This window comes from Schistocerca nitens, chromosome 1, assembly GCF_023898315.1.
Source record: "Schistocerca nitens isolate TAMUIC-IGC-003100 chromosome 1, iqSchNite1.1, whole genome shotgun sequence".
NCBI lineage: Eukaryota > Metazoa > Arthropoda > Insecta > Orthoptera > Acrididae > Schistocerca > Schistocerca nitens.
Window position 1 is genome coordinate 1313572789 of NC_064614.1, and position 26546 is coordinate 1313599334.

General features: G+C 43.3%; 1 protein-coding gene across 4 annotated transcripts in view; it reads left to right on the forward strand.

Moving 5' to 3' along the window:
• LOC126202933 (NAD(+) hydrolase sarm1) overlaps positions 1 to 26546 on the forward strand; it is a 1078224-nt gene that overhangs the window by 151296 nt on the left and 900382 nt on the right. The window contains exon 1 of one of the 4 annotated variants that reach the window (XM_049937053.1): positions 22960 to 22987. The exons of the other annotated variants lie outside the window; for them this stretch is intronic. The gene's annotated coding sequence lies outside the window, so the exon portion shown is untranslated. Of the gene's footprint in view, positions 1 to 22959; positions 22988 to 26546 lie in introns of those variants that run through there. 4 annotated transcript variants of the gene reach the window in all.

Below are 26546 nucleotides of genomic sequence, written 5' to 3' on the forward strand. Positions count from 1 at the left end.
GGGGTAGACCAAGAAATGAATACAGTAAGCATATTCAGAAGGATGCAGGTTGCTGTAGTTGTTCGAAGATGAAGAGTCTCACTCAGAATAGAGAAGCGTGGAGAGGCTCATCAGACTCGTCTTTGAACTGAAGCCCACAACAACAACGAGATAGTTCTTTATAGCAAGTTGGCGTTCCTTGGTCTCTTCTTGCAGACATAAGTTTTGATTTGATTCTAGGTACTCATACATATCCATTTTGTTAAAAGTCCCAGGAAAATCTTGTATTACATCCAGATCCATAAAGTAACATTAATCTAAATGAAGCTTTACAAATATTCCAGGCAGTTGTTCCATTAGAACATCCATTTTTTAATGTCAGGAAGCTCCTCTTTATTTGATACAGTCACAAGATCTTTATATTTTCTCTAAATGGTTTCCAGTACTTCCCAGCCAATTTTTTGCAATATTCCACTTGCTGCCACACTGTCGCAGCTTCAATTTGACACGGTGTACTTCAGAAACGTGCTTCGAGAATATACCGTGTAGAAAACTGTTCAATGAACCGCGAAATTCCTTCTTGAACGTTATGGACTGTCCATTATCCAATGGTTCTTGACAGCCCAGTTGATCACAAATTTAAACGACCATAATATTGCCACAAAATGAATATGTAATAGACGTAAGAACATTTAAATTCTTCTTGCTAAGAAGCGTGCTATTACCATTGTAATTTATGCTACCAACGTTAGTAACGAGGTCGTCTAGTTTCTCCAATAATAATCACACATCAAAGTGTTTGTCAGTTGGTAGCACTTCTAGTCAGATGATGGTGACTCTTTTGGTCTCTCGTGTATTACTTTATTAAATATCCGCCGTTACATTTTCGTACTTAAGTGGGTGTTTTGTGGTTAAGTGTAACTCTATGAGCACAAAAAACCGCAGGTTGCTTATAAAATGATCACAAATACGATCTCTAATAACAAAGGAAAACATTCGCTTTTCTGCCATAATAAAATCGTCTGCATTATTATTTATCAAAATACATAGTATTATGAGTACGAAACTCACGTCGTGCTACTGTCGTAAGTTAATTGTAGTATAACAGTAAAAAGAAGAAAACAAATGGCTCAAATATTTTCGCTACTGGTAAAACCACGTTCCATTACTGAATGGTTGTGGCAGACCTGCGAAGCAGTCGCAGCAATGTAAATGGGCCAGTGGATAATACTGAAAGGCCCATGAGGCGATTGTCCGTGAGAAGATAGCAATGCTGGAAGGGTGTAGCGAGCTGCAGGAAGAACTGCAGAGGATTCGTGGCCGGTACGGCGACTGTGCACTGACAGTGAACGTGCGTGCACGTAACGTAATGGACGCGAACAGGCCACGAAATACACTAATTATGAACATCACTAGATACAGTAACAATAGCAAAAAACATGGAAGTAACTGTCCAGGGTAGCCTACAGTGGAATGACTACATAAAACAGAACGTAGAAAACGCAGCTGCCAGCCACAGGTTCACTGGAGGAATAAATAAAAATAATTCTTACACCATAATACAATGTGTACATCATTTCTAATTTACAGATATATTAACGGATATATTGGAGAAACGTAAGTAAGCCTCGGAAGAAGTGGTTTTGTAAAACACCTGTTCCACAGATTTTTTGAGTACTTCTCAGCTCTCTCAAACATTTAGCTTATGTCACATTATCAGAGGAGGTAGACAGGAGCCACTGCAGAGCGGGATGCAGATCATTTAGCTGGTGTGAGAACATTAAAGGAATGCTAAACAAACTCAAGTGGTGGTTGCCACAAGAGAGGCGCCGTGCAGCACGAAGGTTTCCACTACAGAAAATCCAGGAGAGAACGTCTCGAAAATATTACTTTCCCCACATACGTCTCGCGAAATGACAACAAAGAGAATATCCGAGGAATTACAGCAAATGTGGAGGTTAACTTGCAACCATTCTCTCCACGTTCCATTCGTTAATGGAACATACATGGGGGTTAAATGTTGGGGACAGCAGAAGTTCAGTCTTCAGAGCGAAACTTTGTTTATAAAATAACTTCATTCTCGTGGCACTGACGATTTTATATTTTTAGATATGGACTACATAGCAATGGAAGAGTTAAAGGTGGCAACGCTCTATAAATAATAAACAGGGCGTGGTTTTCTTCGATTCGAGTAAGAAAAATTCCGAAGTAAACGTTTTTTAAATGCGCTGCATATTACAGGATACTGATCTATGACTCAGTTTTACACACAGCACGCGTTTTGTGATCACGACAGATTTCGAAGTATCTTTAGCCATCAGTCAACGACTCCTGTATGGGAGAGACACGTTTTTGTAATACTTCGAAAGGAGACTTACATATATTAAGCGTTATCCGTCATTCTCAAAGTGCCGTCAATCGTTTGGCCTCTACTTATTTCTAATCGTTCGCCTGTTGGCGACGCTGTTATAAGAACTCTAACGTGACGGTGAATTTTATGTATAGTGTATTTTCTCCTTGTGATAGCGGGCTCCATAGTCAGGATGAGATACAGATGGTTTTCTGTATAATGGAATGATACTACCATATCGTGGTGAGATTCCCTGAGAATCAACAAGAACATTACGCTACACGTCCTCGAAGCGAGGCACTGACAATGCACAAAATACTATTTATAATGCTGACATGAGAAACAGCGTATGTTTTCCGTATGCAGATTCTCGAAGCGACGCTGAATAATTTTCAGACTGACCAGTATACCAGACGAACAGCCGCACACCCCACGCACACGCCACCCACAGGCCCTGACCTACAATTTGTCCACCAGCGACGCTTCTTTCTCCCTTCGGAACGAGCTGTAAATGATTAGCTTGTTTACAAAATGATGTTTATGTAGTGACAGTCATGATTAGCTTTTTATTCAACCCTTAACTCGCGAGGAGACTTTTCTGTAACGTATACCACGTGGTGGAGTCTCTGGGACTGCTGTATGTTTAATCTGAGATTTAAGGCAAAAATTATTTGAGATTTTTAATTTATCCTATATAACATTTACTTTTACAATTGTTGAATTGTTGTTTAAATGATTCTAGTCTATTTTATTGCACTACGCAAAACCTGCATCATTTTACCATTTATCACACAAAAGCACATAATTTTGTGTGGTTCTTTTAAGCAGTACACATAAATAGACCGTTAGAGTACTGAATTTTACATTCTGAGAAAATATACAATCTGTGTAGCAAATAAATTTCAAATGAAACTAAATTCCAGGGTTTAAAAAACTCCACCCGATAGGTACAAAAAGAAAGTCTGTCAAATTGATATTCATTGCTGGGAACCACAGTTTTATTACCACGCATAACATATCCGATTTTAACAGACACTTTAAATATTTCATTGAAGAAACAGACAGATCCCAATCACAACTTTCCTGAAGTTTTTCCTCTGAATGATTCTCATGTTCGACGGCAGAAATGTGATCACTGGCTAATGTGAAATCGTTGTCTTTTTCGTTTATTTCTTGATCTGTGTCACTCACACCTTCCTCCATAGACCGACTAACAATTTCATCAAACTCGGAAAGTTAAAAATGACACGTTTTGAGCTATTCGGTAGCGTCCGGAAGAAAGCAGGTACGTAGTTCACGAGGCGCTCTGTAGGAGACTCCAAAACCTATCAGTAACACGGGTCAACAATAAACAAAGGAGGCAATAACGCAAACGACAACAAAACATCACAGGCTTGGCAATTTATGGAGGGTAGGGGGAGTATGAAACATTCCATCACAACTGGCCTCGGAGAGCGATTTCGCAAATTAATTCTGAGAGACCACACCTCGTGAGTTATGGGTTAACCCCTGCATGACACGTTTTCGGAAATGATTACGATTTAAGTGCCTTTTTCGAGTATTATTCCATTCATATGTGAAGTTTTGTGGCGTGTTGCTTTGTTCTGTTGTTGTTGTGGTCTTCAGTCCAGAGACTGGTTTGAAGCAGCTTTCCATGCTACTCTATCCTGTGCAAGCTTCTTTATCTCCCAGTATTTACTGCAATCTACATCATTCTGAATCTGCTTAGTGTGTTCATCTCTTGGTCTCCCTCTACGAATTTTACCCTCCACGCTGCCCTCCAATACTAAATTGGTGATCCCTTGATGCCTCCATGTCCTACCAACCGATCCCTTCTTCTAGTCAAGTTGCGCCACAAACTCCTCTTCTCCCCAATTTTATTCAATACCTCCTCATTAGTTATGTGATCTACCCATTTAATCTTCAGCATTCTTCTGTAGCACCACATTTCGAAAGCTTCTATGATCTTCTTGTCCAAAATATTTATCGTCCACGTTTCACTTCCATACATGGCTACACTCCATACAAATACTTTTAGACTTCCTGACACTTAAATCTATTCTCAAAGTTAACAAATTTCTCTTCTTCAGGAACTCTTTCCTTGCCATTGCCAGTCTACATGTTATATCCTCTATTCTTCGACCATCATCATTTATTTGGTCCCCAAATGGCAAAACTCATTTACTACTTTAAGCGTGTCATTTCCTAATCTAATACCCTCAGCACCACTCGACTTAATTCGACTACATTCCATTATCCTCGTTTTGCTTTTGTTGATGTTCATCTTATATCCTCCTCTCAAGACACTGTCCATTCCGTTCAACTGCTCTTCCAAGTCATTTGCTGTCTCTGGCAGAATTACAATGTCATCGGCGAACCTAAAGTTTTTATTTCTTCTCCATGGATTTTAATTCCTACTCCGAATTTTTCTTTTCTTTCCTTTGGCTCAAATGGCTCTGAGCACTATGGGACTCAACTGCTGAGGTCATTAGTCCCCTAGAACTTAGAACTAGTTAAACCTAACTAACCTAAGGACATCACAAACATCCATGCCCGAGGCAGGATTCGAACCTGCGACCGTAGCGGTCTTGCGGTTCCAGACTGCAGCGCCTTTAACCGCACGGCCACTTCGGCCGGCTTTCTTTCCTTTATTGCTTGCTCAATATACAGATTGAATAACATCGGGGATAGGCCACAACCCTGTCTCACTCCCTTCCCAACCACTGCTTCTCTTTCATGCCTCTCGACTCTTATAGCTGCCATCTGGTTTCTGCACAAATTGTAAATAGTCTTTCGATCCCTGTATTTTCCCCGCTGCGGCCTCTAAGTCTACAAATGCAAGAAACGTAGGTTTGCCTTTCCTTAATCTAAGATAAGTCGTAGGGTCAGTATTGCCTCACGTGTTCCAACATTTCTACGGAATCCAAACTGATCTTACCCGAGGTCGGCTTCTAACAGTTTTTCCATTCGTCTGTAAAGAATTCGTGTTAGTATTTTGTAGCCGTGGCTTATTAAACTGATAGTTCGGTAATTTTCACATCTGTCAACACCTGCTTTCTCTGGGATTGGAATTATTACATTCTTCTTGAAGTCTGAGGGTATTACGCCTGTGTCACACATCTTGCTCACCAGGTGGTAGAGTTTTGTCAGGGCTGACTCTCCCAAGGCTATCTACTTCTAATGGAATGTTGTCTACTCCCGGGGCCTTGTTTCCACTCAGGTCTTTCAGTGCTCTGTCAAACTCTTCACGCAGTATCTTATCTCCCATTTCATCTTCATCTACATCCTCTTCCATTTCCATAATATTGTCCTCAATTACATCACCCTTGCACAGACCCTGTAATACCATAACTCTAGTGCTCTACTGATTTATTTTGCTTTTGTTTCATTTAATATTACATCGTTAAGCTTCTGTAAATGTGTTTTGATTGAATCGATAACACAAAATTGTATACTCCGTTCTTTGTAAAAACTTTGATGTCATGGTTTGGTTCTATGCTATGTAGTATATCTGTCATTTAAATTGTTTGTCCCATTTGGAGGGAACAAAACTTACTGTATATAATTGTAATTTCTGTGTGAATAATTTTTTGTAGAAATGTCAATATGTGCAAATGTTCTGTTTTATTTAATGCGTTTGTTTGCTGTTATGTAAACTGCTGACCTTCAGTTACGATTCTTAGCTAGTTTGTATGTAAAATGTGTAGGGAACTGTGTAGCGCGTGCAAATTGTGGTTGGCCTAGGTAGAAAAGGTGGAACAAGAGTCAGTCGGGGACGAGCTACCAAACTGTGCACTGCCATGTAAATGTTGCATATTGTGCTGGTTCCGAGAGAGGCTTTTACTGCTACTTTCCAATGCCTCGGATGGATGGATAAATGGCTGGAACGATTCTGGAACTGGTATCCATCATCGCCACCAGGAAGGGACAGAGTCAAGCAATTCTGCCTGCAAATCCATCTACCAACATGCAGTTGCCACCACATTGCGCAATCACTGTAACGGAATACTATAATAATGTACAGTGAAGGATCAGCTTATTGGATGTGTTAGAGTGCTCAAATATAAGGTAATTTATAAATGAATTTATGTACCTACCTTGATTTTTCTCCTTATCGTAACACCACTCAGGTTCCTCTCCGTTTGAACTAAAGTGATTTCCGAGTGTCCTTACTGAAAGAACATTAAAGCCCAGTGTTTTGCTAATTGATGCGTCTTGAACATAGTAAAAATAAAGTTAAAGTTAATGTGGCAAGAGAGTGAGTTAAAGTTAATGATGCTTACTGAAAATAATTTTCCTAGTAAAACTGCGTATTAATGTGTTGTTGCGAACTTCAAATTAAAAGTTCGTAAGACTAAGGCTTATAAAGTTTTGCTTAGTTAATGACCATAGTGCTGCCTGTAGTAAATGTTAAAAGGTGATTCAGTTTCTTGTAAATTTGTCAACATAGTGTCTCACTGCAGCAAAAGTCGTGAATTGCATTTGTGGAAAGTTATATTGGCTCGCTAAGCACTTGTTTCTTTCGGGTACTGAAAGTGCATATTAATAGTATAATAAGATCCACAGGTTATCCTTTACCACTATTTATGAAAACAATAATATCTTTATTCAAAAGACAGTGAAAAGAAACCTGTTAGTGAATTCCAATTAACTTTCATTTTAAATAGTAAAGTATTTAACTGAGAGAGAGACTTAACATATTACCAGTTCATAATTTTGCAGTGAACAACATTTATAATTTCATGCCAGCTAGGAAAATGTTTGAAACATAATACTTAACGGGTGTCCAATTAATGATTCTGCAGTGAATATTAATAGTAATGTTATAAAGACCATTCAGTTTGAATAAGCCTTGAAAGTATTAGTGTGTTTCGGTATCTGTTATATTTTTGCAAATAATTTGTGCTGCTCCAGTTGTTAGCTTCAATATTAAAACATATGTATGTATCAGAGTTCATTGCACTCGCGTGTGGCCAAGTCTAGGTTGTGTTTGTTCATTAAAGTTACTCATACCTACTTTCTTAAACGAGAACGTTAATCTTTCTCTTGGCTAATTAGGCTGGCGACCGTTTTCCTTATTCTTTAAACAGTGTAGATAGGCAAAAATATTGTTTATTACTGTTCGAGTCTTTACGTAATTCTGACTTTCATTTTCCGATAAGCCACCTCCATTAGGTACAACACGGTCAACATAACAAAATTCCTCTCAGAGGGTAACACTACTCTGTTGCGTTGTACCATAATTGCTTTCATAAAATAGTTTTATTTCACAACCTGCTTCCAACTTTAAGGTTATGGTACAGCAGTAGCAGGACGGTAGTGTTATAACCATTTATATACTCCATTCACCTTTCTACTTTCTCGTCTTTGCTTAGAACTGGGTTTCCATCTGAGCTCTTGATATTCATACAAGTGGTTCTCTTTTCTCCAAAGGTCTCTATAATTTTCCTGTAGGCAGTATCTATCTTACCCCTAGTGAGGTAAGCCTCTACATCCTTACATTTGTCCTCTAGCCATCCCTGCTTAGCCATTTTGCACTTCCTGTTGAACTCCTTTTTGAAACGTTTGTATTCTTTTTTGCCTGCTTCATTTACTGCATTTTTATATTTTCTCCTTTCATCAATTAAATTCAATATTTCTTCTGTTACCCAAGAATTTCTACTAGCCCTCGTCGTTTTACCAACTTGATCCTCTGCTGCCTTCACTATTTTATCCCTCAAAGCTACCCATTCTTCTTTTCTACTGTATTTCTTTCCCCCATTCCTGTCAATCTTTCCCTAATGCTCTCCCTGAAATTCTCTACAACCTCTGGTTGTGTCAGTTTATCCAGACCCCACCTCCTTAAATTCCCACCTTTTTGCAGTTTCTTCAGTTTTAATCTACAGTTCATAGCCAATAGATTGTGGTCAGAGTCCACAAGTGTTAGCTATGATTAAGTTATGCTCTGTACAAAATCCTACCAGGCTGCTTCCTCTTTCATTTCTTACCCCCGTTCCATATTCACCTACTACGTTTCCTTCTCTTTCTTTTTCTACTACCGAATTTCAGTCACCAATGACTATTAAATTTGCGTCTCCCTTCACTATCTGAATAATTTCTTTTATCTCATCATACATTTCATCATTCTCTTCGTCATCTGCGGAGCTAGTTGGTATATAAACTTGTACTACTGTAGTAGGCATGGGCTTTGTGTCTATCTTGGCCACAATAATGCGTTCACTATGCTGTTTGTAGTAGCTAACCCGCACTCCTATTTTTTTATTCATTATTATACCTACTCTTGCATTACCCCTATTTGATTTTGTGTTTATAACCCTGTATTCACCTGACCAGAAGGCTTGTTCCTCCTGCCACCGAACCTCACTAATTCCTACTAAATCTAACTTTAACCTATCCATTTCCCTTTTCAAATTTTCTAACCTACCTGCCCGATTAAGGGATCTGACATTCCACGGTCCGACCTGTAGAACGCCAATTTTCTTTCTCCTGATAACAACGTCCTCCATTGTAGCCCCCGCCCGGAAATCCGAATGGGGGACTATTTTACCTCCGGAATATTTTACCCAAGAGGATTCCATCATCATTTAACCATACAGGAAAGCTGCATGCCCTCGGGAAAAATTACGGCTGTAGTTTCCCCTTGCTTTCAGCCGTTCGCAGTACCAGAACAGGAAGGTTTTGGTTAGTGTTACAAGACCAGATCAGTCAATCATCCAGACTGTTGCCCCTGCAACTACTGAAAAGGCTGCTGCCCCTCTTCAGGAACCACACGTTTGTCTGGCCTGTCAGCAGATACCCCTCCGTTGTGGTTGCACCTACGGTACGGCCATCTGTATCGCTGAGGCACGGAAGCCTCCCCACCAACGGCAAGGTCGATGGTTCAGGGGGTGGGGGTGGGGGAAGGGGGGGGGGTTTCTGTTGCGTTTACTCTAACTTCGGGAACCAATACTGTGGTATGCACCACTATTACTGGACGCCCAACGAAAGTGGTACGCGTCCTTAATATCGTGTAGGGCACTGCGAGCACGCAGAAGTGCCGCAACACGACGTGGCATTGACTAGACTAATCTCGGAAATAATAGTGCTGGAGGAAGCTGACACCATGAATTCTGCAGGGCTGTCCATAAATCCGTAAGAGTACGGGGGTTGGGGTTGAGATCAGTGCAGCTGCAAGGCATCCCAGATATGCTTCGATTAAGTTCATGTCTGAGGCGTTTGGTGGCCAGTGGATGTTTTTAAACTCAGAAGAGTGTTCCTGGAGCCACTCTGTAGCAAATCTGGACGTGTATGGTGTCGCATTGTCCTGCGGGAGTTGCTCAAGTCCGTCGGAATCAACGATTGACGTTAATGGATGCAGGTGGTCAGACAGGACGTCTAAGTACGTGTCACCTGCCATATTCGTATCCAGACGTATCAGGAGTACCATATCACTGCAACTACATACGCCCCACACTATTACAGAGCCTCCACCAGCTTGAAAAGTCCCATGCTGACATGCAGAGTCCATCGGTTCATGAGGTTGTCTCAGTGCCCTACACGTTCATGCGCTCGATACAATTTGAAACGAGACTCTTCCGAGCAGACAACATGTTTCTAGTCATCAACTGTCCAGGCTAGGCGTAAAGGTTTGTGTCGTGCAGTCATCAAGGGAACACAAGTGGCCCTTCGGCTCCAAAAGCCCATATCGATTATGTTTCGTTGAATGGTTCACATTCTGACAATTGTTGATTGCCCATTATTGAGCCGACCGCGGTGGTCTAGCGGTTCTAGGCGCTCAGTCCGGAACCGCGCGACTGCTACGGTCGCAGGTTCGAATCCTGCCTCGGGCATGGATGTGTGTGATGTTCTTAGGTTAGTTAGTTTTAAGTAGTTCTAAGTTCTAGGGGACTGATGACCACAGATGTTAAGTCCCATAGTGCTCAGAGTCATTTGAACCATTTTTGCCCAGTATTGAAATTTGGTGTAATTCGTGGAAGGGCTGCAGTTCTGTCACGTCGAACGATTCTCTTCAGTTTGTTTGGCGCTTCAGTGAGCAGCACTTCTCCGCACTTGGCCAGCTGCTACGCCGCAGGCCGCCTCCGCGCGCGCGCGCTTCAGACCACATCGACTGGCCACTGTAACACTTGGCGATTGGCTGCCCAGAATATACAGCGACCCAAGCCACCGGCTCCATCAACTATGGAGCCTTATTTAACGGCGATACTGACGCCTACCAGCGAGTTCTCATCGCTCTATGTTCTACTTCACAACTCGGGAGTGCTGCTCTGAGGTGGACCTGCTGTTCGATGTTGATTTGGCCGTGCCCTGGACTTAGAACACGAATGTTATACAGGAACTTGGACTTGAGTGTTGCAACGGACTTGTGATTTCCGCCGGAACTGTGAATTTCACTTCCACTTCCTGGGCACTGGTATAACCACCATCACTTTATATAATCTTCCAGAAAGTGTTCATCAACGACTTGATGATTCTTAACGGAATTATTTGTATCAGTATTGTGTCAATAAACCGCAGAACGGTGATATACTTACCGTTTTATTCCTGGTTATAACACAGTCAAATGGCGACGAGCCAGCAACTATCTACATTGGAAGCTACTTATTCATCAGTAGGACGAGAACCAGAAGCTACTATTGAACACCTCCAGCCATTTCCTCAAAGCTTTCTGCAGGCGCAAGCAATACATCAAGTGCCTTCTTTTCCTTCCTTTGATGAGGCTTTTGAGGATTCGGAAGTCTACGAATCTAGGTTACTCGGCCATTTCCGTGCATTCAAGGTATCTGACGCCAACCTCATTAAATCTTTGTTTTTGTCTTGGTCATTTTGTTACCCCTAAAAGTAAGGAGTCCTATGCAGAAGAAACGGATCAGGGACGTGATCACTAGACAGGGATTTCAGCACGAGGTACTTCATCTGGAAGACCCGTCATTAGACAAAGTTTTCGACTTAGCACAAAGCTTCGAGGTGACCCGAGCAACAGGAGTCGTGGATCGAAACCGGTCAAACCGGTTCTGGGTACCGAGAGGATTGCCGTCATATCCAGATTGTTTAAAAAAACATGAACGTGAAGACTGTCCCGACAGATGGGCCTATTGCCGAAAAATGTCCTGCCAATGGCCATTTAGCTTCTGTACCTAGTAGTGTACTGTAGTAGTGGCCTACTACAGTAGTACAAGTTTATATGCCAACTAGCTCCGCAGATGATGAAGAAATTGATGAAATGTATGACGAGATAAAAGAAATTATTCAGGTAGTGAAGGGAGACGAAAATTTAATAGTGATGGGTGACTGGAATTCGTCAGTAGGAAAATGGAGAGAAGGAAACATAGTAGGTGAATATGGATTGGGGGGAAGAAATGAAAGAGGAAGCCGCCTAGTAGAATTTTGCACAGAGCATAACTTAATCATAGCTAACACTTGGTTCAAGAATCATAAAAAAGGTTGTATACCTGGAAGAATCCTGGAGATACTAATAGGTATCAGATAGATTATATAATGGTAAGACAGAGATTTAGGAACCAGGTTTTAAATTGTAAGACATTTCCAGGGGCAGATGTGGATTCTGACCACAATCTATTGGTTATGAACTGCAGAGAACTGTTCTCAACTGCAAAAAGGTGGGAATTTAAGGAGATGGGACCTGGATAAACTGAAAGAACCAGAGGTTGTAGAGAGTTTCAGGGAGAGCATAAGGGAACAATTGACAGGAATGGGGGAAAGAAATACAATAGAAGAAGAATGGGTAGCTCTGAGGGATGAAGTAGTGAAGGCAGCAGAGGATCAAGTAGGTAAAAAGACGAGGGCTAATAGAAATCCTTGGGTAACAGAAGAAATATTGAATTTAATTGATGAAAGGGGAAAATATAAAAATGCAGTAAATGAAGCAGGCAAAAGGGAATACAAACGTCTCAAAAATGAGATCGACAGAAAGTGCAAAATGGCTAAGCAGGGATGGCTAGAGGACAAATGTAAGGATATAGAGGCTTGTCTCACTAGGGGTAAGATAGATACTGCCTACAGGAAAATTAAAGAGACCTTTGGAGGAAAGAGAACCACTCGTATGAATATCAAGAGCGCAGATGGCAACCCAGTTCTAAGCAAAGAAGGGAAGGCAGAAAGGTGGAAGAAGTATATAGAGGGTTTATACAAGGGCGATGTACTTGAGGACAATATTATGGAAATGGAAGAGGATGTAGATGAAGATGATATGGGAGATAAGATACTGCGTGAAGAGTTTGACAGAGCACTGAAAGACCTGAGTCGAAACAAGGCCCCGGGAGTAGACAACATTCCATTAGAACTACTGATGGCCTTGGGAGAGCCAGTCATGACAAAACTCTACCATCTGGTGAGCAAGATGTATGAGACAGGCGAAATACCCACAGACTTCAAGAAGAATATAATAATTCCAATACCAAAGAAAGCAGGTGTTGACAGATGTGAAAATTACCGAACTATCAGTTTAATAAGTCACAGCTGCAAAATACTAACGCGAATTCTTTACAGACGAATGGAAAAACTGGTAGAAGCGGACCTCGGGGAAGATCAGTTTGGATTCCGTAGAAATGTTGGAACACGTGAGGCAATACTAACCTTACGACTTATCTTAGAAGAAAGATTAAGAAAAGGCAAACCTACGTTTCTAGCATTTGTAGACTTAGAGAAAGCTTTTGACAACGTTAACTGGAATACTCTCTTTCAAATTCTGAAGGTGGCAGGGGTAAAATACAGGTAGGGAAAGGCTATTTACAATTTGTACAGAAACCAGATGGCAGTTATAAGAGTCGAGGGGCATGAAAGGGAAGCAGTGGTTGGGAAAGGAGTGAGACAGGGTTGTAGCCTCTCCCCGATGTTATTCAATCTGTATATTGAGCAAGCAGTAAAGGAAACAAAAGAAAAATTCGGAGTAGGTATTAAAATTCACGGAGAAGAAGTAAAAACTTTGAGGTTCGCCGATGACATTGTAATTCTGTCAGAGACAGCAAAGGACTTGGAAGAGCAGTTGAACGGAGTGGACAGTGTCTTGGAAGGGGGATATAAGATGAACATCAACAAAAGCAAAACGAGGATTATGGAATGTAGTCAAATTAAATCGGGTGATGCTGAGGGGATTAAACTAGGAAATGAGACACTTAAAGTAGTCAAGGAGTTTTGCTATTTAGGGAGTAAAATAACTAATGATGGTCGAAGTAGAGAGGATATAAAATGTAGACTGGCAATGGCAAGGAAAGCGTTTCTCAAGAAGAGAAATTTGTTAACATCAAGTATAGATTTAAGTGTCAGGAAGTCATTTCTGAAAGTATTTGTATGGAGTGTAGCCATGTATGTAAGTGAAACATGGACGATAACTAGTTTGGACAAGAAGAGAATAGAAGCTTTCGAAATGTGGTGCTACAGAAGAATGCTGAAGATAAGATGGGTAGATCACATAACTAATGAGGCGGTATTGAATAGGATTGGGGAGAAGAGAAGTTTGTGGCACAACTTGACTAGAAGAAGGGAGCGGTTGGTAGGACATGTTTTGAGGCATCAAGGGATCACAAATTTAGCATTGGAGGACAGCGTGGAGGGTAAAAATCGTAGAGGGAGACCAAGAGATGAATACACTAAGCAGATTCAGAAGGATGTTGGTTGCAGTAGGTACTGGGAGATGAAGAAGCTTGCACAGGATAGAGTAGCATGGAGAGCTGCATCAAACCAGTCTCAGGACTGAAGACCACAACAACAACAACAACCTGGTAAATCCCGTCAGACAAGACAGCCTCCTACCCGACAGATCTGGTAGCCACTATAGTCAATCAAGAGACCTCGAATACGGTTTTCGTAGAAGTGAAAGTTGCGGAGAAACCTTTACAAGTAGACACCGGCGCAATCGTTAGCACTCTGAATTACGGTATCTATTTGAAACTTGGAGCTCCTCCTTTGCAAGAAGCAAAGGAATATGAAATGACGTATAATGAACATACATCCCAGTACGTGGCCAAGTGTAACTGCCAACGACGTATCGTAATGTCACTCGCCACATTACCTTCTTAGTCGTTGGCAGTGATTCTGCTGAGAACTTGTTCGGACTCGGCTCTTTTCAGAAACTTTTATTTCCAATAGACGATTCTGTCAACCCGGTATTATGTTTCGTACTTGGACCTAGAGATACTTTGCCAGGATTATAAGAACGTGTTCACCCCGGAACTGGACACAGCAAAGGATTTTGAGACGCACGTCGCACTGAAACATAGTTCACGGCCTCGGTACTTTCGACTCCGCGCCGTTCCGTTAGCTTTCAGAGACCAAGTAAAGGAAGATTTGGATTGGAGTCCTAGACCTATCCCTTCTAGAAAACGGGCTACCCTTATTAGTCATAGTCCGAAAGCCATAGGGGATGATCCGCCTGTGTGAAGATTTTAAGGTAACTTTCAACGCCCCATCAGAGATTGAGACATATCCTATTCCGAAGCCGGAAGAAATACTCTCAAAGTTAAAAGGTGGGAACTTTTCTAAAATAGACCTGGCGGATCCGTACGTCCAACTCCCCCTTGATGCTGAATCTCAACAGTTTTTACACGTAACACGGCGCACGGGCTTTATCGTTTTAAACGCCCAATGTTTGCTATAGAAAATGCCCCCGCCGTTTTTAACGGTTTTTGGAATTATTAGTACTCAAAGTAGATGGATCCATTAACTATTTATATATCATTGCAACAGGGAGAATCACAATCAGAAATATTTACTGGGTGTCTTAAGGGCGGCTGGCCTAGGACGCAAATAATAAAAATGTTGTTTTCTTCAGTCCGAGATTGAGTACTTCGGCGACATCATTTCCAGCATGGCATTCACCGTCTGGATAAACATGTCGAAACCATAATCAGACTTCCCAGACCAACAACCCTTATCGAGCTTCTTTACTTTTTGGGGAAGATATCGTATCACCGAAAGTGCTTACCCGCAGCAGCAACAGAAACCCACCCTGCGTCCCAGTTATGCAGAAAACGGTACTTTTCCAGTGGACGCCAGTCTGCGAGCGCGCTTTCCACAGGCTGAAATCTCAGTTGTTGACGACTCCAACAAAGCAGATAGTTACTACAACAGACGCATCTGATACTGGCGTCTGAGTGGTCCTGGCACACGGGGAGGCGGATGGCTCTGAGCACCCTGTGGCCTATGCATCGAAAACATTGACCGACACCCAACGCTGAACGCTGGTACTCCCAAATAGAAAAGAAAACACTGTCCATCATCTCCACATTACAGATATTCCATGTTTTTATTTATGGCAGAAAGTTTCACTTCATCACACACCGTAAACCGCTGATCTCTTATTCAATCCAGCAGCAAAAATTCTAGACAAGACTGCTCACCGCCTCCAGCGCTGGGCTTTATTTCTGGCTGGCTGCCAGTATGAGATTCACTTCCGCAACACGACTGAGCATGCCAACGCCGATGCCCTCTCCCGGCTGTCATGGGGACGTGATCCAGAGTTCGATAAAGAAGAAATTCTGTGTTTTCACGTCGATGAAGAAGCAGAAGACGCTGTAGATTCTTATCCCAATACCAGCTCCTGGATCGCAGACGAAACCGGTAACGTCGAGATACTCCAACAAGTCCTGAGGCACATAGTTCATGGATGGCCTGAACAACAACCTCCCAAGGCTTCCGCGGCTATCCGTCAGTTCTTTAATTCCCACCATCAGCACATATATTGATGAACGGATTAATTCTAAAATGAAACTTCCTGGCAGATTAAAACTGTGTGCCGGACCGAGACTCGAACTCGGGACCTTTGCCTTTCGCGGGCAAGTGCTCTACCAACTGAGCTACCCAAACCCGACTCACGCCCCGTCCTCACTTTACTTCTGCCACTACCTCGTCTCCTACCTTCCAAACCTTACAGAAGCCCTCCTGCGAATCTTGCAGAACTAGCACTCCTGAAAGAAAGGATATTGCGGAGACATGGCATAGCCACAGCCTGGGGGATGTTTCCAGAATGAGATGTTTTCACTCTGCAGCGGAGTGTGCGCTGATGTGAAATTTCCTGGCAGATTAAAACTCATTCTGGATTAATTCTACTCGTTTCCAACGTGGGATACGCACTCCTTATTCTTTACGTCAGCACATCGTTCAACTACTGCACCAAACTCACTGGGGGAGGGGGGCTATCCCAAACTAAACTTCTGGCTCGCAGTTTCACTTACTGGCCGGGCACGAACCAGAAGACTGAATGGCTTATCCAAACATATCCAACCTGCCAAAGCCAGCAGGAGCCTCACAACATTCATTTGCGTCTGGGCCACCATTTGCTCGCCCTTGGGAGTGGTTGCATATTGATTTTTCCGGGCCAGTGTTTAACGTCTTGTCCTTGACAGCGGTTGATGCTTACTCCAGATTTGTATACATTGTCCAATGCAACACCGAGTCAACAACCAACGCCTTCACAGCCTAAGAAGGCCTGCCAGAAGTGCTCGTAACTGACAGTGGTCCACAGTTCTGTAGCGAGGACTTTCGTGGTTTCTGTGCCCAGCATGGCATTCACGACAATTGAATGCCCCTCTTCCATCCACAGTATAATGGAGAAACTTAGAGGATGGTCCGCACTTTCAAAATTCAGATGACGAAATACATCCATGATCACTCCACAGATGCATCACTGGCTTCTTTTTGAGCAAGAGTCACTGCACTGATGCATCACAAACTTTTTCTTGAGCAGTTACAGGAGCTTCTACACAGACGGCAGCCCTCTGGAGCCTGCTCATGCTGACACCGTGCCCAGCACCACTAGTGCCTGCTTCCAAGTTTCGCCCTGGGAGCTCGGTGTCGGCGAAATTATTTGGCTGGCAACCAGCCTGCATTCTGGGAATAATCACCCAGCACCGGGGCCTTAAGTACTTCTGGGTGCGGTTTCTGGACCGGGAGGTTCTGCGACATGCCAATCAAGTTCGTGCCCGACTAGTTTCCCTCTCTGCACCACCATTACCAGTCACTTAGTTCCGTACTACCCCACGCCACTCAGCCAGTGTAATACCAGACTTATACACGCCATTTTCCCACAGCCAGCTGACCAACACCACTCCCTAATAATAACGGCTTACTACAGACGTCACCCAGGCCCAGAAGCTGCCCTTTCCGAACCACGAGATATCACCTGGTCACCAACCATGTGTAAATCCGTATATGAATATGAAAACATGCCGCTGGCTCCTCCTGTTCCGCCTGATACACTGCTGAGGTCCACACCATGCAACCTTCGCCCCCGCTGGGGCGTTTTCGTCCGTGTGCTCCTCTGTCCCGAGCCATCAACGCCGCTGAGGACTCGGAGAAGGACCTCACGGATGTGGTGTTCATTCGCAGCAGATGCTTCCGCGATTCCCCAAGGTGAGAGGGGTGTGGTATGCATCAGTATTAAATCTTCGCAGAGAGAAGCGGCGCGGCCCATAACGCGCGGCCGAGAAACACATCGTTGGCAGCACTTCTCCGTGCGCGGCCCGCTGCTAACATAGCAGGCCGCATGCGCGCACGCGCGCTTCAAACTACAGCGAGTGGCCGCCCATAACACTCTGTGATTTGCCGCCTAGAATATACAGCGACCCGAGCCGCCGGCTCCATTAACTATGGAGCCTCATTTAACGCAGATACTGACGTCTACAAGCCAGTTCTCATCGTGGTGTGTTCTACTCCGCAACTCGAAGTCCTACGCTGCAGCGGACCTGCTATTCGATGTTGACTTGGCTGCGCTCAGGACTTGGAATCTGAACGCTATGCTGAAACGGACTTCAACGTTCAATAGGCTTAATGTTTCAACGGACTTGTGATTTCCGCAGGAATTGTGCATTTCGCTTGCACTTCCTGGCTATTGGTATAACCACTATCAATTTACATAATTTTCCATAAATGTTCTTCTAGAACTTGGCGATTGTTGTGTCAATAAACCGTAGAATAGTGATATGTTTATTGTGTTATTCCTGCTTATAACAAGTACTATTGCAATGGTGCAGTATATAGAGCTTCCAGTGTCGGTTATTGTAAACAATAGAAGGGGCACAAGCACAGATAAGCAAGGATGGGGAGGTACATCGGTCGTCCTATTCTCTCTAGGGAACCATCAGTCCTACATAGAGTTAGCAATTATATACGATTATCCAATACTATAGATGATGGCTGACAAGCGCAGTGTAGGCAGTCTCTTTGTTGCACCTTCTACATCTACATCTACATACATACTCCGCAATCCACCATACGGTGCATGGCGGAGGCTACCTCGTACCACAACTAGCATCTTCTTTCCCCGTTCCACTCCCAAACAGAACGAGGGAAAAATGACTGCCTATATGCCTCTGTACGAGCCCTAATCTCTCTTATCTTTGTGGTGTTTCCGCGAAATGTAAATTGGCGGCAGTAAAATTGTACTGCAGTCAGCCTCAAATGCTGGTTCTCTAAATTTCCTCAGTAGCGATTCATGAAAAGAACGCCTCCTTTCCTCTAGGGACTCCCACCCGAGTTCCTGAAGGATTTCCGTAACACTCGTGCTGATCAAACCTACCAGTAACAAATCTAGCAGCCCGCCTCTGAATTGCTTCTATGTCCTCCCTCAATCCGACCTGATAGGGATTCCAAACGCTCGAGCAGTACTCAAGATTAGGTCGTATTAGTGTTTTATAAGCGGTCTCCTTTACAGATGAACCACATCTTCCCAAAATTCTACCAATGAACCGAAGACGACTATCCGCCTTCCCCACAACTGCCATTACATGCTTCTCCCACTTCATATCGCTCTGCAATGTTACGCCCAAATATTTAATCGGCGTGACTGTCAAGCGCTACACTACTAATGGTGTATTCAAACATTACGGGATTCTTTCTCCTATTCATCTGCATTAATTTACATTTATCTGTGTTCAGAGTTAGCTGACATTCTTTACACCAATCACAAATCCTGTCCCAGTCATCTTGTATCCTCCTACAGTCACTCAACGACGACACCTTCCCGTACACCACAGCATCATCAGCAAACAGCCGCACATTGCTATCCACCCTATCCAAAAGATCATTTATGTAGATAGAAGACAACAGCGGACCTACCACATTTCCCTGGGGCACTCCAGATGATACCCTCACCTCCGATGAACACTCACCATCGAGGACAACGTACTGGGTTCTATTAGTTCTATATATTCTTCCAACAAAACACTGTCATTGGCTCACGCTTCCGTGTGACTTAGGCACAGTTTTAGAGGGTAAAATTTCTTTGTACAAATGTTGTTTAGAACACGAAAAACACTAGAGCAATGATTAATTATAGTGAACGTAAATGAGGGGAGTTAGTATACAATGTGCTGTTGATTGGAGGACATACTCTTAATGGAACCCAAGAAATCTGTGTGAAGCATGTAAAACCCTGCCAGTGTTGCCCGGAGGATGTGAAAAAAATTGTAATATTATTACAGCTGAAAAATCTGTTCGAGTCTTTGCATAGGAACAAGGTGAGCGTGATGCCGTGCGACTGCTAGTTGTAAGCTTGGCTGGAGACTGCAATAGACCATACTGTGTTTAAATATATTGTGAACATAATACTATTCTGGTGAGGCACATGCACACTATAACAACATAGAAAGATTCGTGCTGTGCAACTGTCCGCCTTCGTTTTGCTCACTCACATTTCCAATGACTGATGGCGTGCCAGTTCAGTGTCACAATGACGCACTGTTCAAACAGACCTGTGACCAATACTGCTGCCTTTATCTTTTGGTACGGGTCCCATGAACTTGGGCAACGTTCTAGGATGGGTCGCACGACTGTTTTCTATGTAGTCTCCTTCTTCTTGGAGACCATTTGCAGCGATTCGTGGAATTCATGTTTCCAAACAACGAAGGAATATGTGTGGATGACAATGAGCCATCTAACTGGGCCACACATGTTCGCAATTGGATCGAAGAATATTCTGGACAAGTGAAGCAAATGATTTGACCATCCAGATCGCCCGACAAGAATCCCATCGAACATTTATAGGAAATAGTCAAGAGGACAGCTCGTGCACAAACTCTTGCATCGGCAACATTTTCTCAGTTATGGACGGCTTTAGAGGCAGCGAGGCTCAATATATGTGCAGGAGACGCGACTTCCAGTTACTTGTCAAGCCCACGACATTAGGAGGCACCCTACGACTTGTGTCGCCTCGCTGTAGGCGACTGACTATATTACCTGCGAACGGTCTGAGGGTAATGAAACAGTGTCCGCAGGGTCGTTACTACACGAGACCAACAACAGTGGTCCCAACACACTTCCCTGGCGCACAATTGAAGTTACTTCCACATCTGTTGATGAGTCCATCCACAATAATTTGCTGCGTCCTCCCTACCCAGAAATCCACAATCCAATCACAATTTTCGCCTGATGCCCCATACCATCAAAATGGTTCAAATGGCTCTGAGCACTATGGGACTCAACTGCTAAGGTCATTAGTCCCCTAGAACTTAGAACTAGTTAAACCGAACTAACCTAAGGACATCACAAACATCCATGCCCGAGGCAGGATTCGAACCTGCGACCGTAGCGGTCTTGCGGTTCCAGACTGCAGCGCCTTTAACCGCACGGCCACTTCGGCCGGCCCCATACCATCGCTCTTTTGATAACAAGCGTGGATGTGGTACGGCGTCAAACGCTCTTCGGATATGCATCTACCTGACTGCCTTAATCCGCGGCTTTCAGGTAGTCCAGTGAGAAAACTGCGAACTGGGTTCCACATGGTCGATGTTCGACATGCAGGATGTTCGCATATCACGTTTGCGCTCAGAATATGTTCTCTGATTGTAAAACAAGTGCCGGCCGTGGTGGCCAAGCGGTTAAAGGCGCTACAGTCTGGAACCGCGTGACCGCTACGGTCGCAGGTTCGAATCCTGCCTCGGGCCTGGATGTGTGTGATGTCCTTAGGTTAGTTAGGTTTAAGTAGTTCTAAGTTCTAGGGGACTGATGACCTTAGAAGTTAAGTCCCATAGTGCTCAGAGCCATTTGAACCATTTTGTAAAACAAGTAGATATCAAAGATTTTGGACCTTAGTTTTATGGTTCGCTACTGATTCGCATCTTGTGACTGGGTGTGGCCTTTGCTTTCTTCCAGTAGTGGGCACCGTTTCTTGTTCGAGGGATTTATGATAAATTATGGTTAAAAGGAACCTCAAAAAATGGTTCCAATGGTTCTGACCACTATGCGACTTAACTACTAAGGTCATCAGTCGCCTAGCTCTTAGAACTAATTAAACCTAACTAACCAAATGACATCACACACATCTATGCCCGAGGCAGGATTCGAACCTGCGACCGTAGCGGTCACTCGGTTCCAGACTGTAGCTCCTAGAACCGCACGGCCAGTCCGGCCGGCAAAGGAAGCTCACTAAGACGGATATCTGTTATGTAATCTGTTAGGGATTCCATCGAGTGCTGTCGCTTCGTTACATTTTAGCGGTTTCAGCTGTTCCTCAACATCACTGACTCTAATATTTCTACCACTTCTCTTTGCAGTGGAGTGAGAATTGTGTAGAAGCAATACTCCTGGATAATTTTACAGATTATTTGTCATTATTGCTAAGTGGAAGATACATGATCATTATGAAATTCTGTAGTATGTAAGAGGCACTAAAAGAACATACTATTCATCACAACTTACATAACATCACAATTTACGTGACAAGAGAACAAAAAAGTCATCCACGTGAATACTAAAAGGTATCCGTCAAATTTCGGTTAAACGATGAATCACACAAATCTAAAGGCTGACAGTTGAGCTATGTAAGAGTTAGGAACTAATGTAAGTGGAACGGTCACGTGGCGCCGGCCTCCGCGCGCGGGAGGCACGGAGTGCTCGCTTGTGAAAGTCTCCGCCCCCACAGCCAGTGTATGCAGCCCACGAAGAGACACCGGCCACATGATGGCGGCGGTCGTTGCTCTTGAGGCGCGCTGGACAGCAAGAATTTAGTTTCAATCCAAATCTCACTTACTTTATTAGCGATTAAAATCGCTCAATCATCGCCTCTGCAACGAAGCACTTCCAAACTATAGTCGGAAAATGGGACTTGAAAGGTGCTACTCACTTCCCTCTTGGATTCATTTCTGTTATTCTTGGCTCTCATATTCATTCTCTCTACGAGAGTGGCAAGAAATGGTATCCCACGAAAAGAGTCAGCTAGGCTATTGGCGAACGCATTTCCCAGCATACACTACTCTTCTATCACTCAACCAAAACACGGGTAGCAGTGTCCAGGGCACTTGACTCTGGAGAGGAACTGTCTACAAACCGCCGTCCGCCCATCCAGATTTATGCTGATCCTGATTGTAATAGGAATCCTAGGTTGATTCCTTTAGAAAGGACACGGCCAGCTTTCTTCCTCTTTTCTCCCCAACGCGAGCTCGCGATCTGTCGTCAGTGATCCGGTCGTCGGCGATAGGATGTTAAACACTCTCACTTCCCTTCCTTCGGATACATTCGTTGACAAAGGTCCGCGGTTTAAGCTCCTCTACCTAATGTAGAACAGACAGCTTGTGAGCCCCTTGTGTGTGTGTTCTGTTCACATCCCCCTGTGTCCTTTCTGATAACTGTTTGTCTTATGTTTCAGGTGAGTGAACGGCGTAGCCAGAGACGTCACACCTACGTGCTACTTTCACCGCTGCTTATGAGGTATGCTATTTTAGATGTTGAGCAGAGCAAAAGTAGTAGGGCAAAGCTAACACTGAACAACTTTTGATATTAAATTGATATGAAATTAATTATGTAAATAAATTAATTCATCATTTAATTACCTCCACCTCCACGACGGTGACATGAGTTTTCCACAGCCAGCACGTGTACCTTTCCACCACCACCCCAGTGGGAAATCCCTGTCACACAGCCTCCGTACCCCCACCCAGAGAAAATGGCGGGAAATTCAAATTTTAGCGGGAAAGTAGAGCAGCTGGGCTAGCTTCACTGACCTGCGCACTCCCTCTCTCCCCCCCTCCCCCACTCCTCTGACGTCTCCTACCCCCAACCACCTGCCCACCCCTGGAAATAGCGGGAAAAATCGCTCAGTCAGAGCTGGACTGACGGACTGGGTGGATCTTACGAGAGAAGGGTAATGTATCGTTAGCCACACTGCATTTTACAATTTAAGGCACTGCAACATTTTTCAAACAGTTTTTGGGGATACTGTTTATTTAAACAATTTACAGGAGCCAGAACAGCGGAATATTACTTACTTGAACAATCTGCAGAAATGGATTTCACGCAGTTTTTTCAAAAATCAGCATCCACCTAGAAATTGACGATGTCAAACAATTGATGTTACTCTGCTCGAAGAAAAATTCACAGTACCACTCAAAATTAGTAACAGGCAGACTCAAATTCTACATGTTGCCCTCCCTATACCTACAACTTGAAATAAATAAATTTCTCTGCAACTCTAATTAGGATGCTCACCACTTTTAGACTTTTAGCTACGTGTTTAAAGGCACTGTCAGAGACAGAAAAATTTCTGGGTGCTATAGCTCTGTCGTGTACATCTCCTTGTTTACTCACTTTTCAAAGCATACTGATATCTAAAAGTTCATAATATATTTCGAAACCCACCACAGATCGTAGAAAAAAAGAAAACAAAGACACACAGTAGATTGGATGTCTTAAAATATTCTCCTAGTATTCGAAATACTGTCCTATAGACGAGAAAAACGGCTGGAATTTTTGGTGAATTTTTGATGTCTGGAGATGCTCTAAAGCCACAATGCCGGATGGGGAACAGAAACCCACCTGTCCAAACCAGACGAGTCTGGTCTGCCTGGACTTGCCTCTGAACACTCGCACAAAGCAGACATCACGTGAGTCTCTGACGTCTCTAACTTTCCCATAGATACGTTGTTCTGCCCCAGTCTGTGCGAATGACAAGTGTAGACACTGACACTGGATGAATACAGGCATTTATACGTTGTTATAAAAGACGACACCTAAGTGATTGATCAATAAATGCACCTGTCTCGTAAAGTTAATTCCTGCACTGCTTCAAACATATGGAAGTTAGTAGGAACGTAATGAATTGTTCTCATTCGTCTTTTTCCTCTTTAAATAGACCGCCAGGTTAAAGTTAGATATAGTGGGAATTAGTGAAGTTCGGTTGCAGGAGCAACAAGACCTTTGGTCAGGTGATACAGGGTTATAAATACAAATTCAAATAGGGGTAATGCAGGAGTAGGTTTAATAATGAATAAAGGAATAGGAGTGCGGCCAAGCTACTACAAACAGCATAGTGAACCCATTATTGTGGCCAAGATAGACACGAAGCCCACGCCTACTACAGTAGTACAAGTTTATATGCCAACTAGCTCTGCAGATGATGAAGAAATTGATGAAATGTATGATGAGATAAAAGAAATTATTCAGGTAGTGAAGGGAGACGAAAATTTAATAGTTATGGGTGACTGGAATTCCACAGTAGGAAAAGGAAGAGAAGGAAACGTAGTAGGTGATTATGGATTGGGGCTAAGAAATGCAAGAGGAAGCCGCCTGGAAAATTTTTGCACAGAGCATAACTTAATCATAGCTAACACTTGGTTCAAGAATCATGAAAGAAGGTTGTATACATGGATAAACCCTGGAGATACTACAAGGTTTCATTTAGATTATATAATGGTAAGACAGAGATTTAGGAACCAGGTTTTAAATTGTAAGACATTTCCAGAGGCAGATGTGGACTCTGACCACAATCTATTGGTTATGAACTGTAGATTAAACTGAAGAAACTGCAAAAAGGTGGGAATTTAAGGAGATGGAACCTGGATAAACTGAAAGAACCAGAGGTTGTACAAAGTTTCAGGGAGAGCATAAGGGAACAATTGACAGGAATGGGGGAAAGAAATTCAGTAGAAGAAGAATGGGTAGCTTTGAGGAATGAAATAGTGAAAGCATCAGAGGATCAAGTAGGTAAAAAGACGAGGGCAAATAGAAATCCTTGGGTAACAGAAGAGATACTGAATTTAATTGATGCAAGGAGAAAATACAAAAATGCAGAAATGAAGCAGGCAAAAAGGAATACAAACGTCTCAAAAATGAGATCGACAGAAAGTGCAAAATGGCTAAGCAGGGATGGCTAGAGGACAAATGTAAGGATGTAGAGGCTTATCTCACGAGGGGTAAGATAGATACTGCCTACAGGAAAATTAAAGAGATCTTTGTAGGAAAGAGAACTACTTTCATGAATATCAAGAGCTCAGATGGAAACCCAGTTCTAAGCAAAGAAGGGAAAGCAGGAAGGTGGAAGGAGTATATAGAGGGTCTATACAGGGGCGATGTTCTTGAGGACATTATGGAAATGGAAGAGGAGGTAGATGAAGATGAAATGGGAGATATGATACTGCGTGAAGAGCTTGACAGAGCACTGAAAGACCTAAGTCGAAACAAGGCCCCGGGAGTAGACAACATTCCATTACAACTACTGACAGCCTTGGGGAGCCAGTCTTGACAAAACTCTACCACCTGGTGAGCAAGATGTGTGAGACAGGTGAAATTCCCTCAGACTTCAAGAAGAATATAATAATTCCTGTCCCAAAATGGCTCTGAGCACTATGGGACTTAACATCTGTGGTCATCAGTCCCCTAGAACTTAGAACTACTTAAAGCTAACTAACCTAAGGACAGCACACACATCCATGCACGAGACAGGATTCGAAAAAATGGTTCAAATGGCTCTGAGCACTATGGGACTTAACATCTATGGTCATCAGTCCCCTAGAACTTAGAACTACTTAAACCTAACTAACCTAAGGACAGCACACAACACCCAGCCATCACGAGGCAGAGAAAAATCCCTGACCCCGCCGGGAATCGAACCCGGGAACCCGGGCATGGGAAGCGAGAACGCTACCGCACTACCACGAGATGTGGGCTCAGGATTCGAACCTGCGACCGTAGCGGTCACGCGGTTCCAGACTGAAGCGTCTATAACCGCACGGACACACCGGCCGGCCCTGTCTCAAAGAAAGCAGGTGTTGACAGATGTGAAAATTACCGAACTACCAGTTTAATACGTCACAGCTGCAAACTACTAACACGAATTATTTAGAGACGAATGGAAAAACTGGTAGAAGCCGACCTCGGGGAGGATCAGTTTGGATTCCGTAGAAATGTTGGAACACGTGAGGCAATACTGACCCTACGACTTATCTTAGAAGAAAGGTTAAGGAGAGGCAAACCTACGTTTCTAGCATTTGTA